At 40.3% G+C, this 13,468-nt stretch overlaps 1 protein-coding gene and 1 long non-coding RNA gene across 2 annotated transcripts in view; both read left to right on the top strand.

The window, feature by feature from the left end:
• Nucleotides 1-13,468, top strand: part of LOC135968643 (uncharacterized) — a 62,839-nt gene that overhangs the window by 37,257 nt on the left and 12,114 nt on the right. The window lies entirely within an intron of this gene.
• On the top strand, nucleotides 3,264-13,395 carry LOC135968644 (uncharacterized). Its single transcript, XR_010583549.1, has 3 exons — nucleotides 3,264-3,553; nucleotides 4,626-11,282; nucleotides 12,048-13,395. It is a non-coding gene; the product is annotated as an uncharacterized lncRNA (long non-coding RNA).

The raw sequence follows: 13,468 nt of genomic DNA, 5'->3' as shown, positions 1-13,468 counted from the left end.
TGCTGTTAATGATTTATAAAATTCTTATAGTGAGTTTTTCAGTTCCATTAGATCAGTTTGATTCTGCCTTAAAATGGCTTTATCTTGTATCTCAGCTCTGGTATCATTTTGTTGATTTCCTTAGATTCCTTGAACTGGGTTTCAACTTTCTCCTGAATCTCAATGAGCTTCATTGCCATAAAGATTCTGCATTATATGTCTGACATTTCAGTAATTTCTGTCTGGGAAAGATCATTAATGAGGAGCTAGTTTGAGGATTTGAAGATAGGAAGACATGTCTGCCCTTTCAGTTGCCAGAGTTTTGGCACCGATTCTCTATTCTATGTGGGGTGATGTTTCTTTAATTTTTGAAGTTGCTATTCCTTGGATGGAGCTTTTTGCTTTTATATTCTTTGATATCCTTGAGGACCTTACTGTGGTGACAGTTGGGTTCAGTTGACTGGCTATTTTGCTGGATAATTTCAGAGGGCTGAGGCTCAGCTCAGTACTCCTGGGCTGTATATTCTAACATTGGGGGCCTGGGACCAGGCCCATGGCTTTGTTCTCTAGCTCCTCAATGTTAAGCATCTGCTTCACTGGAGGTAGCAAGGCATCCTGGGTCTGCTGGCAACAACACTTTGATGGAGGTGCTGTTAAAAGGGCTTCATCAGGGTAATGGCAGCAGGGTGTGCACTGGTACATTCCAGCAGGAACAGGGCAATGCTACGGCAGCATTTGTGTACATGCCTGTGTGTACACAAGTGGCAGCAGCATGGCAGGGTCCACACATGTTCACATACTGGTGGCAGTAGGACAGTGGTGTAGCAGGGTCCACATGTGCACCAGCAGTGGCAGGATGGTGGCTCAGCAGGGTCTGTGCGTACATTTACACTGATGGCACCAGGATGGTGAGGCCCACAGACTCACATGCACCAGCAAAGCAGTTGGCAGAAATTTGGGGCAATTGCATGCCATCAAAGTGGTGGGAGGATGCTGCAGGCAAGTGTGTGCCAGTGAAGCAGTCGGGGGAGGCTGTGGGCAGTTGTGTGCTGGTGGGGTCCCTTGAACAGATGCTCTCTGATAGTTAGGTGTGATCTTCCAGTGAAGGACCTATGGTGGTGGCCACTGGGAAGCACCTTGTTTGAGCATCTGAGGCTTCACTTTTAGTGGTTGTGGCCAGGCAGAGACCATAGGAGAGACTGGCACACAGGAGGGTGTTCAGATCAGAATCGCTCCATCCCATGGGCAAGGTAACTTTATTCTACTCAGATCCAACAGCCAAGAAAGGCCAAAGCTGCCTAAATGAGTGTGGTGAGCCTTGGGGGATGGGCATCCCTGGCCATGCTGCACTGCAGTTGTTCCCATGTCAAACCATTTGGGCTCCACAAAGGCTGGAGTCCCCTCTCTGCCAACTCTTCAAACAGCTCTCCCTGCCATCTCAAATGTCCAGGGGGTCATGGGATCTTCTGCAGCTAGGATTCTGGAGGTCCATGGTGAGAGTGAACCACTCCATGCTTATTTAACTCACCCCTTCCCCAAGAGCTGCATAACGCCGGGAACAAATCCTGGTGCTTGGCAACCCTTTGCAGGGTTTCCACATTTCTCCCTCTTCAGCCCAATGTCTGTGTCCCTCCTCCACACACAATGTGTTCTTTCTGACAATCTGCTTGGAGTATTGGTCTTCTTGATTCTCTGGTCTCCCAGTGAGAAGTTCTTTCTCACCGTGTCAGGTCATTCCTCTTGGTTTTTCTCCTCTCTAATGTCTTTTTAAAAAAATTCTGGACATGTTATTTGAACATTTTTTTTCCCATTTGTGCCCTCGTGGACCTATGGATATATCTAGCTTTTAAAAAATGTAATAATGCAGCTGGGTGTGGTGGCTCACACCTGTAATCCTAGCACTTTGGGAGGCCGAAGGGGGCAGATTGCCTGAGTTCAGGAGTTCGAGACCAGCCTGGGCAACACGGTGAAACCCCCATCTCTACTAAAAAAAAAAATACAAAAAATTAGCCAGGCATGGCATTGTGAGCCTGTGGTCCCAGCTACTCGGGAGGTTGAGGTGGAAGAATCACTTGGGCCCATGAGGCGGAGGTTGCAGTGAGCCGAGATAGTGCTACTGCACTCCAGCCTGGGCAACAGAGTGAGACTCCATCTCCAAAATAAAAAGTAATAATGCTTTTTTAATGGCGATCATTAAAAAGTCAGGAAACAACAGGTGCTGGAGAGGATGTGGAGAAATAGGAACACTTTTACACTGTTGGTGGGATTGTAAACTAGTTCAACCATTATGGAAAACAGTATGGCGATTCCTCAAGGATCTAGAACAAGATGTACCATATGACCCAGCCATCCCATTACTGGGTATATACCCAAAGGATTATAAATTATGCTGCTATAAAGACACATGCACACGTATGTTTATTGCAGCACTATTCACAATAGCAAAGACTTGGAATCAACCCAAATGTCCATCAGTGACAGATTGGATTAAGAAAATGTGGCACATATACACCATGGAATACTATGCAGCCATAAAAAAGGATGAGTTTGTGTCCTTTGTAGGGACATGGATGCAGCTGGAAACCATCATTCTTAGCAAACTATCACAAGAACAGAAAACCAAACACCGCATGTTCTCACTCATAGGTGGGAACTGAACAATGAGATCACTTGGACTCGGGAAGGGGAACATCACACACCGGGGCCTATCATGGGGAGGGGGGAGGGGGGAGGGATTGCACTGGGAGTTATACCTGATGTAAATGACGAGTTGATGGGTGCAGCACACCAACATGGCACAAGTATACATATGTAACAAACCTGCACGTTATGCACATGTACACTACAACTTAAAGTATAATAATAATAAATAAATTAAAAAAAAAAGGGTACATGATTAACTCTTTTTTCCAGTGGATAAAAGAGCTTGAAAGAAAAGGAGTTTGTAAACAAACATTGAGAATAAATTAGTACTTGTGTCTTTTGTAATAGATGCCAAGATGCAAAAAAAGTTACGAAAAAACAGTAAATGTAAACTTACTTTCTTCAAGATTTACCATTAACTGTTTTCTTTCAACAAATGGAAGCACTTGACTATATATAGATATATATCACTTAAAGTATTATATATATAATACTTTAAGTCCTAAAGTACCTGTGCATAACATGCAGGTTGTTGCATAGGTATACATGTGTCATGTTGGTTTGCTGCACCCATCAACTCATCATTTACATTAGGTATTTCTCCTAATGCTGTCCCTCCCCCAGCCCCCAACCCCCCAACATGCCCCGGTGTGTGATGTTCCTTGCCCAGTGTCCATGTGTTCTCATTGTAGAACGTATTATTTTAATGTTATTCTTCCTACTGACACCTCATAGGCCTATAGAGATATGCAGTAACAAGAGGCAAGTGGAATCATACTTTCCATAAAAAGCATTATAACCTGTTTTTCTTTCCATGAATGATAGTTTGACAAAAAGGGAGCTTATAACCAAATGTTGAGAAGGTCATGTTTCTTTCTCTAACAGGTGCCAAGTCCAAGAAAAAAGAAACCTCCACCCATAGAAAGGAAAGGTACCCTTGCTTTCTGCAAGATTGATTATTTACTGTTTTATTTCAATGAACTGAAATGTTTGGTGACTGTGATGCTTTTCTCAGTGAAGTTTAGAACATGTTATTGAACATTTTTCTCTTTCCACTGAGATTTCATAGACATACAGAAATATCCAGCAATAAAAGGCAAATGTAATCATGCTTCCCATAAGAAACACTGTAAACTGTTTTCGTTTTTTGTTTTTTTGTTTTTTTTTTGAAGAGTTTGACACTAAAAGGCATTTGTAAGTAAACATTTAGAAGAAATTATTAGAACATGGTTTTTCTCCAATGAGCACCGAGGCTGATAGAGAAATCCAACTATAAAATGTAAGGTTGTTTTCTGCAAGATTAATCATTAACCGTTTTCTTTCAGTTAATAGAAGAATTTGATAAATGAGATGCATTTCTAACCAAAAGTTTAGAACATGTTATTTGAATATTTTTCTATGCCCATTGTATCCATGTAGGCCTAAAGACATTTTTAGCAATAAAAGAGTAGTGTAATTATGGTTTTCTTAGAATGCATAATAAACTCCTTTTTTATTGAAGTGTTTCAAAAAGAAAGGTGTTTGTAAGCAAATGTTGAGAAGTTATTAGAACATATTTCTGTCTCCAAAAGGCACCAATAAGCCAATAGAAAAATACACGTATAAAAAGTAAATGTAAGCGTATTTCTTTATGATTCATCGTTCACTGTTTCTTTTAGTCAGTGTAAGTTTTTATGAATAAGATAATTTTCTAAGCGAAAACTGAGAACATGCTATTGAAACATTTTTCTTTCTTCTTTGGACCTTCATTGGCCAGTAGAGCTATCCAGAAAAAAATTTTAAAAAAGCAAATTTAATTATAATTTCCTTAAGATGCATCACAGTATTTTTTCATTCAGTAAATGGGAGAGTTTGAAAAAAAAATCATCTTTAAGCAAACACAAAGAAGAAATTATTATGTTTCTTTTTCTAGTAGAAAGCAAGGGGCCAATAGAAAATCCACCTATAAAGAGTAAATGTAAGCTTGCTTTCTTTAAGATTCATAATTAACTGTTTTCTTTCAGTGAATAAAAGAGCTTGAAGAAGAAGATCCTTTTCTAAGCAAAGGTTTGTGTTATATAATTTGAACATTTTTATTCCCTGTTGTGCTCTTATGGGCTTAGAGAGATGTCAAGCAATCAAAGGCAAATGTAAGCATGCTTTCCATAGGGTGCATCAAGAACTGCTTTTTAAGATAGTGAATAGAGGAGTTTAACACAAAAATAATTTGTAATTAGACACTGAGAAGACATTATTGGGACATGCTTCTTTCTCCAATAGACACCAACAGCCAGAAAAGATATTCATAAATTTAAACAGTAAACGTAAGTTAACTTTTTTCAAACTTTATCATCAACTGCTTTATCTCAGTGAATAAAATAGTTGGATGAATGAGATAATTTTTAACTAAAAATTTAATTATGGTATTTTATATTGTTTGGCTGTGTCTCCACCCAAATCTCAGCTTGAACTGTATCTCTCAGAATTCCCATGTGTTGTGGGAGGGACCCAGGGGGAGGAAATTGAATCATGGGGGCCGGTCTTTCCCATGCTATTCTTGTGATAGTGAATAAGTCTCATGCGATATAATGGGTTTATTGAGGGTTTCTGCTTTTGCTTCTTCCTCATTTTCTCTTGCTCCTGCTGCATAAGAAATGCCTTTCACCTCCCGTCATGTTTCTGAGGCCTCCCCAGCCATGTGGAACTGTAAGTCTGATTAAACCTCTCTTTCCACCAGTCTCGGGTATGTCTTTATCAGCAGTGTGAAAACAGACTAATACAGTAAATTGGTACCCAGAGTGGGTGTTGCTGAAAAGATACCTGAAAATGTGGAAGCGACTTTGGAACTGGGTAACAGGCAGATGTTGGAACAGTTTGGAGGTCTCAGAAGAAGACAGGAAAATGTGGGAAAGTTTGGAACTTCCCAGAGACTTGTTCAATAGCTTTGACAAAAATGCTGATAGTGATATGAATAATAAAGTCCAGGCTGAGGTGGGCTCAGATGGAGATGAATAACTTGTTGGGAACTGGAGTAAAAGTGTCCCTTGTTACAATTTAGCAAAGAGACTGGCAGCATTTTTCTCCTGCTCTAGAGATTTGAGGAACTTTGAACTTGAGAGAAATGATTTGGGGTATCTGGCAGAAGACATTTCTAAGCAGCAAAGCATTCAAGAGGTGACTTGGGTGCTATTAAAGGCATTCAGTTTCAAAAGGGAAACAGAGCATAAAAGTTTTTTAAAATTTGCAGCCTGACAATGCAGTAGAAAAGAAAAACCCATTTTCTGAGGAGAAATTCAAGTCGGCTGCAGAAATTTGCATAAGTAATGTTAATACACAAGGCAATGGAGAAAATGTCTCCAGGGCATGTCAGAGGTCTTCACAGGAGCCTCTCCCATCACAGGCTCAGAGACCTAGGAGGAAAAGATGGTTTCCTGGGCCAGGCCCAGGGTCCCCATGCTGTATGCATTCTAGGGATTTGGTGCCCTGTGTCCCAGACACTCCAGCTGTGGCTGAAAGAGGCCAATGTAGAGCTCAGGCTGTGGCTTCAGTGGGTGCAAGCCTCAAGCCTTGGCAGCTTCCATGTGGTGTTGAGCCTGTTGGTGCACAGAAGTCAAGAATTCAGGCTTGGGAACCTCCACCTAGGTTTCAGAGGATGTATGGAAATACCTGGATGTCCAGTCAGAAGTTTGCTGCAGGGCTGGGGCCCTCATGGAGAACCTCTGCTAGGGCAGTGCAGAAGGGAAATGTGGGGTGGGAGACCCCACACAGAGTCCCCACTGGGGCCCTGCCTAGTGGAGCTATGAGAAGAGAGCCACCATCCCACAGACCCCAGAATGGTAGATCCACTGACAGCTTGCACTGTGCACCTGGAAAAGCCATAGACACTCAACACCAGCCCATAAAAGCAGCTGGGAGGGAGGCTGTATCCTGCCAAACCACAGGGGCGGAGCTGCCCAAGCCCATGTATACCTACCTTGACCTGGATGTGAGACATGGAGTCAAAGGAGATCATTTTGAAACTTTAAGATTTGACTGCCTTGCTGAATTTTGGACTTGCATGGGGCCTGCAGCACCTTTGTTTTTGCCAATTTCTCTCATTTGGAATGGCTGTATTTACCCAATGCCTGTACCCCTATTGTATCTAGGAAGTAGCTAACTTGCTTTTGATTTTACGTGTTCATAGGCATAAGGGACTTGCCTTTTCTCCGATGAGACTTTGGACTGTGGACTTTCGAGTTAATACTGAAATGAGTTAAGACTTTGGGGGACTGTTAAGAAGGCATGATTGGTTTTGAAATTTGAGGACATGAGATTTGGAGGGGCCAGGGGTAGAATGATATGGTGTGGCTGTGTCCCCACCCAAATGTCAACTTGAATTGTATCTCCCAGAATTCCCACATGTGTGGGAGGGACCCAGGGGGAGGTAATTGAATCATGGGGGCTGGTCTTTCCCATGCTATTCTCATGATAGTGAATAAGTGTCATGAGATTTGATGGGTTTATCAGGGGTTTCCACTTTTGCTTCTTTCTCATTTTGTCTTGCCACCACCATATAAGAAATGCCTTTCGCCTCCCGCCATGATTCTGAGGCCTCCCCAGCCATGTGGAACTGTAAGTCCAATTAAACCTTTCTTTTTTCCCAGTCTCAGGTACTCTTTATCAGCAGTGTGAAAATGGACTAATACAGTATTCTAATATATATCTGGGTTTTTGGAGCCCTCATCAGCCAACACAGATACCCAGCAATAAAAGGAAAATGTAATTATGCTTCTTTAAGAATGCATCATAAAATATTTTTTTTAGTACATAGAAGAGTTTGACACAGAAAGGCATATTTAGGCAAATTTGGAAAATAGGTTATTAGAACATGTATCCTTGTCCATTTATGTCAGGGGGCCAATAGAGAAATCTAGGCATACAAAGTAAATGTAAGCTTGCAGTTTTCATGATTCTTCGTTAACTTTTCTTTCAGTTAATGGAAAAGTTGGATGAATAAGATGTTTTACAAAGTGAAAATTTAGAACTTGTTATATGAATATTTTTTTTCTCATTCAGTGCTTATGGACCTAGAGAGATATTTAGATAAAAATACATTTGAAATCATCCTCCCCCTAGGATTTATCATATACTGTTTCCTGTCAGTGAATAGAATTTGTCCCAAAATGGCATTTGTAAGCAAATATTGAGGAATGTGTATTAGAACATATTCCTTTTGCTAATGGCTATCTAGAGCAGTGGTCCCCAAATTTTTCACACCAGGGACCAGTTTCTTGGAAGAAAATTTTTCCACATATAGTGGAGAGATAATTTCAGAATAATTCAAACTCATTATGTTTATTGTGCACTTTATTTCTATTATCATTACATACTCACCATAATGTAGAATCAGTGGGAGCCCTGAGATTGTTTTTCTGCAACTAGATGGTCTCATCTGGGGGTGATGGGAGACAGTGACAGACCATCAGGTATTAGAATCTCATAAGAAGTGTGCAACCTAGAACCTTCGCAGGGGCAGTTCACAGTAGGAGTTGGAGTTCAGCTTTGCTCACTGACCCTCCACTCACCTCTTGCTGTGCAGCCCACTTCCTAACAGGCCACTGAGGAGTACTGGTCCCTGACCCAGAGATTGGGGACCCCTGGCCTAGAGGATGATAGAGCAATCCACCTATAGTCAATGTCAAGCTTGCTTTTATCAAAATTTATTATTAACTGTTTTCTTTCAGTGCATGAATGAGTTGTACAATAAAACTAATTTCTAATCAATTATATATATATAATTTTATATATATGTGTATATATATACACACACATATATATATAATTTGAACTTCTTTTTACTTCTTCTGGCCTTCATCTACCAATAAAGACATCCAGCAATAAAAGACAAATGTAAGAAAGAGTTTTTCTTAGAATATATCATTAACTTTTATTAAAGTGAATGAAAAATTTTTACATAGAAAAACATTTGTAAGAAATTATAGTTTGATCAAAAGGATTATAAACTATTTTCTTTTTAGTAATTGGAAGGGTTTAACACAGAAAGGAATTTGTTAGCAAACATTAAGAAGTTTTAGAACATGTTGTTTTCTCTGATATGTTCTAAGACTTATAGAGAAATCCACTCATAAGAAGTAAATATAAACTTGCTTTTAAAAACATTTACCATTATTTTTTCTCGGGGTATGAAAAGAGTTCAGTGAATGAGAAGTTTTTTTTTTGTTGTTTTTTTTTTGTTTTTTTTTTTTTTTTTTGAGACGGAGTCTCGCTCTGTCACTCAGGCTGGAGTGCAGTGGTGCGATCTCGACTCACTGCAAGCTCCGCCTTCCGGGTTCATGCCATTCTCCTGCCTCAGCCTCCTGAGTAGCTGGGACTACAGGCACCCGCCACCACGCCCAGCTAATTTTTTGTATTTTTAGTAGAGACGGGGTTTCACCATGTTAGCCAGGATGGTCTCGATCTCCTGACCTCGTGATCCACCCACCTCAGCTTCCCAGAGTGCTGGGATTACAGGCGTGATCCACCGCGCCCGGCCGAGAAAGTTTTTCTAAGTGAACGTTTACAAATGTTAGGAGAATATTTTTCATTTTGTATTGGTTACTCCATAGACCTATAGTGATATGTGGCAATAAAAGGCAAATGGAATTATGCTTTCTTTCAAATGCATCGTATACTGTTTTCTTTCTGTAACATAAGAATTTGATCCAGAAGGGACTTTGTAAGCAAACATTGGGAAAAAGTTATTAGGATATGTTTACTCCATTAGGCAAAACTAGTGGACTAATTAATGATTAATGACACCAGTCAGGACCTCTTCTCCTGGCCTATTTAGAAAAATGATAGGACTCTTTCTCAGGGGTAAGAGCGGTGTCCACTGAGCAGTAAAATTCATTTATCAAGCAAATATTTAAGAAAAATCTACTATGTTTCAGACGTTGAGCTAGGTACTGGAGATAGCAAAACCACAAAGCCCCATGTTCACTTTAGTTGGGAAAACAGAAAATAAATAAATAAGTAAATAAATGTGAAAAATGTCAGGTGGCAAGAACTGCTGTGAAAAAAAATAACACAGAAAACGGGACTAGAGAATAGGCAGAAGCATCGTTTTGATGAAGTGGTGAGGAAAACCTCCATGAAGAAGAAACATGAGCGGAAGAAGCATGAGCCACACTGGCACTGTGGCTAGGAGTGTGCCCACGTGTTCACACTTCAAGGAGCACGAAGCAGCTGGTTTGGCTGGTGAGCTGTGTCATGGGAGAATGGCTGGCCACGAGCTGGGCTGGGGGCATATTCAGATCCTGCAGGGCCCTGGAGGCCATGGTGAAGCCTGTGACCAGCACTGCAAAACATGAGATGGGACCCTGGGAGCAACTGCTCTTACTTGCATTTTTAAAGGGTCATGATGGCTGCTGTGGGAGTAAGATTAGAAGTAGGAAGATGGAGGAAATTGTATCACTTTATGTCAGACGCCATGTTGCCTTGGACAGGCAGCAGGGCGAGTGGTAAGAAATGGATGGAAGCATTTCTGGGAGATTGGATAGAAAGTATGAGAGGCAGTCTTCAGGGATAATGACAAGATTGCTGTTACGAACAACTGGATAAAGGGAATTGCTGGAGTGGAGAAATCTGAGGGAGGGGCAGGGTTAGGGAGCAGGAACTAAGAATCTGGTTTTGGATATGTTTAATATGCCTGGTGGACCTTCAAGCTGAACTGTGACGTAAGCAGCTGCAGAGTGGCTGGGAGAGATTTCAGGAGAGGAGATAAGTTGAGAGGTACCAGGCATGGGGCAACACACCACCACATGCTGGCAAGTCATCTGAGGATTTGTTAAAATGCATATTATGATTCTGTAGGACTGGGGTAGGGCCCAGAAAGCTGCACTTCCAGCCAGCTGCCAGATGCTGCTACTGGTCCACAGAGCATGCTTTAAAAAGTAAAAATGTAGATGGAGTTTAAAGCCATGAGACTGGGTGGGATAAACTAAGGAATGAATATAGATTGAGAAGAGGAAAAACCCTTAGTGCTTAAGAGACTGGATCTGCTTCTGAGCTCAAGACTAGTATGGAATGATACCTTCTCCTAGGGTACCATCACCCCAACTGGCCAGGAGTATCCTCCAAAAATAATGCAATATGAGGCTCACTCAGAAATAAGGACTGCAAGACTTCCTGAGAAAGGTGTTGCCACATTATACACATTATAAAGACCTTTCCTTAGAAGGGGAGGAAGAATGTCTGTGTGACAGCAGTGATAGGGTAGGGGTGACAGAACAGGTCTACTTATATCATGAACCAGCCAGTCCAGCTGTGTTGCATGTGAAAATGGTTACTGGGATAACTGGGATTCTTAAAAGACATTCCAAGATGTCAGGAAGATTCTGGGCCATTTGGTGAGATTTGAAGCAAAAAATTATATTCCTCCCAATTTCTGAGAAGGTGTCTAATTTTTGGAAGTGGGTCTTCAGTGAGGCCAAGAACACTTAGAGATTAATGTAAATATAGACCCTCTTTTCATATCAGAAAAAATGAGGTGAGTCTGTTTTTTTAAATTTTTTTTTATTATACTTTAAGTTCTAGGGTACATGTGGATAACGTGCAGGTTTGTTACATATGTATACCTGTGCCATGTTGGTTTGCTGCACCCATCAACTCGTCAGCACCCATCAACTCGTCATTTACATCAGGTATAACTCCCAATGCAATCCCTCCCCCCTCCCTCCTCCCCGTGATAGGCCCCGGTGTGTGATGTTCCCCTTCCTTAGTCCAAGTGATCTCATTGTTCTGTTCCCACCTATGAGTGAGAACATGCGGTGTTTGGTTTTCTGTTCTTGCGATAGTTTGCTGAGAATGATGGTTTCCATCTGCATCCGTGTCCCTACAAAGGACACAAACTCATCCTTTTTTATGGCTGCATAGTATTCCATGGTGTATATGTGCCACATTTTTTAATCCAGTCTGTCACTGATGGACATTTGGGTTGATTACAAGTCTTTGCTATTATGAATAGTGCTGCAGTAAACATACGTGTGCATGTGTCTTTATAGCAGCATGATTTATAATTCTTTGGGTATATACCCAGTAATGGAGTGGCTGGGTCATATGGTACATCTAGTTCTAGATCCTTGAGGAATCGCCATACTGTTTTCCATAATGGTTGAACTAGTTTACAATCCCACCAACAGTGTAAAAGTGTTCCTATTTCTCCACATCCTCTCCAGCACCTGTTGTTTCCTGACTTTTTAATGATCGCCATTCTAACTGGTGTGAGATGGTATCTCATTGTGGTTTTGATTTGCATTTCTCTGATGGCCAGTGATGATGAGCATTTTTTCATGTGTCTGTTGGCTGTATGAATGTCTTCTTTTGAGAAATGTCTGTTCATATCCTTTGCCCACTTTTTGATGGGGTTGTTTGTTTTTTTCTTGTAAATTTGTTTGAGTTCTTTGTAGGTTCTGGATATTAGCCCTTTGTCAGATGAGTAGATTGCAAAAATTTTCTCCCATTCTGCAAAACCCCATCAGTACGTCACCATCATCAAAGACCAGAGGCAGATAAAACCATGAGGTGAGTCTTAATCATTTTAGAGATGTATTTTGTCAAGGTTGATGATGTACCTGGGAAAAACAGATAACCTACAACAGGATCTGGGGCCTGTGCTTTTTCTGAAGAAGATTTTGATAGCTTCAATATTTAAAGGGTAAATGTGGTGGAAGGGAAAAAGGGAAAGAAAGAAAAGAGATAGATGTGGTCACATTCTTGTGAGGCTTCTATTAGGTTAACCAAATCCACCTGTTGCACATGAAAAGGAGAACATAGAGGGAAAAGTCAATTATGCATTCATCTCATGTTCAGTAAATATGCACTTTACATAAGATAAAGTAAACATTGAGTCGAGGAAGCAGTCAAGTATGCATTTGTCTTGGGGTGGGTAGTGGGACAGTTCCCAGTCTCCTCTTGTTTTGTATCCATGAAGATAAGCTGTTAATTTACATTGTCAGGATGAGGGAGGCCCTGTGTGGAGAAATGTGGCATTCTATCTGTAGCAATCAGTTTAGGAACAAAAGGAAAGGCAGTTTTTTGTTTTGTTGTTGTTGTTTTTTTTAATAACTCAGCTTCTAAGCTTTAACTTTTCTCTTTTGGCATAGTTAATTTGGGGTCCCAACATTCTATTTTTTCTTTGTCATTTCCCCCCTATTTAAAAGGAACTTTCAAATAAAGTATTTTCAATGAAAATGAATCTGTGGTATTGGGTTTTGTCTGATCTCTCATCACTAGGATAGTTCATTCCTAGATGGATAAGTCCCACATTGTTAGGAAGGCTCATTCAGGTTGTGAATTCTCACATTCCACTGAGAAGAACAGAGAAATAAAATAGGGGGAAAAAAGGAGGGAGGAGAGATCATAAAAACAAAAGGGGAAAAGAATCCTGGAAAACTGATTTAGGACATGAATAGGTTGTTATTTCATCCTAAGTTGTTTAGCTTCAGTTCATAGGGCTTTAAGGAAAACACAGCTTTAATTTCTAGTGATTTCAAATTAGACAAATTGGAGATTTAAAAAAAAAAGGAAAAAATTAAAAACATTAGTTTGGAAAACTTGTAGCCAGGAAAACTTTAGGATTTGGTCCAAATTGTAGAAAATAATAAAAACTGAAAAATCACTGAATAAGACTAGAATGTAATAACACATATACTGTAGTTTCTTTTGAAAGATAATTTTTCTCTTTCAGTTCTCCATTTTTACCAAAGACAACTCATAGAAGGACTAATTTATTTTTTTAAAAAAGAAAAAATAAAAGTTTTAGTTTTATTATACTTGGCCTGATTATTTGCATAAAGTCCAGGAAGGAAAACTATCTTCCATATAGGCT

The sequence above is a fragment of the Macaca fascicularis genome, chromosome 19, assembly GCF_037993035.2.
Source record: "Macaca fascicularis isolate 582-1 chromosome 19, T2T-MFA8v1.1".
Lineage (NCBI taxonomy): Eukaryota > Metazoa > Chordata > Mammalia > Primates > Cercopithecidae > Macaca > Macaca fascicularis.
This window is presented reverse-complemented; position numbering and strand designations above follow the sequence as displayed.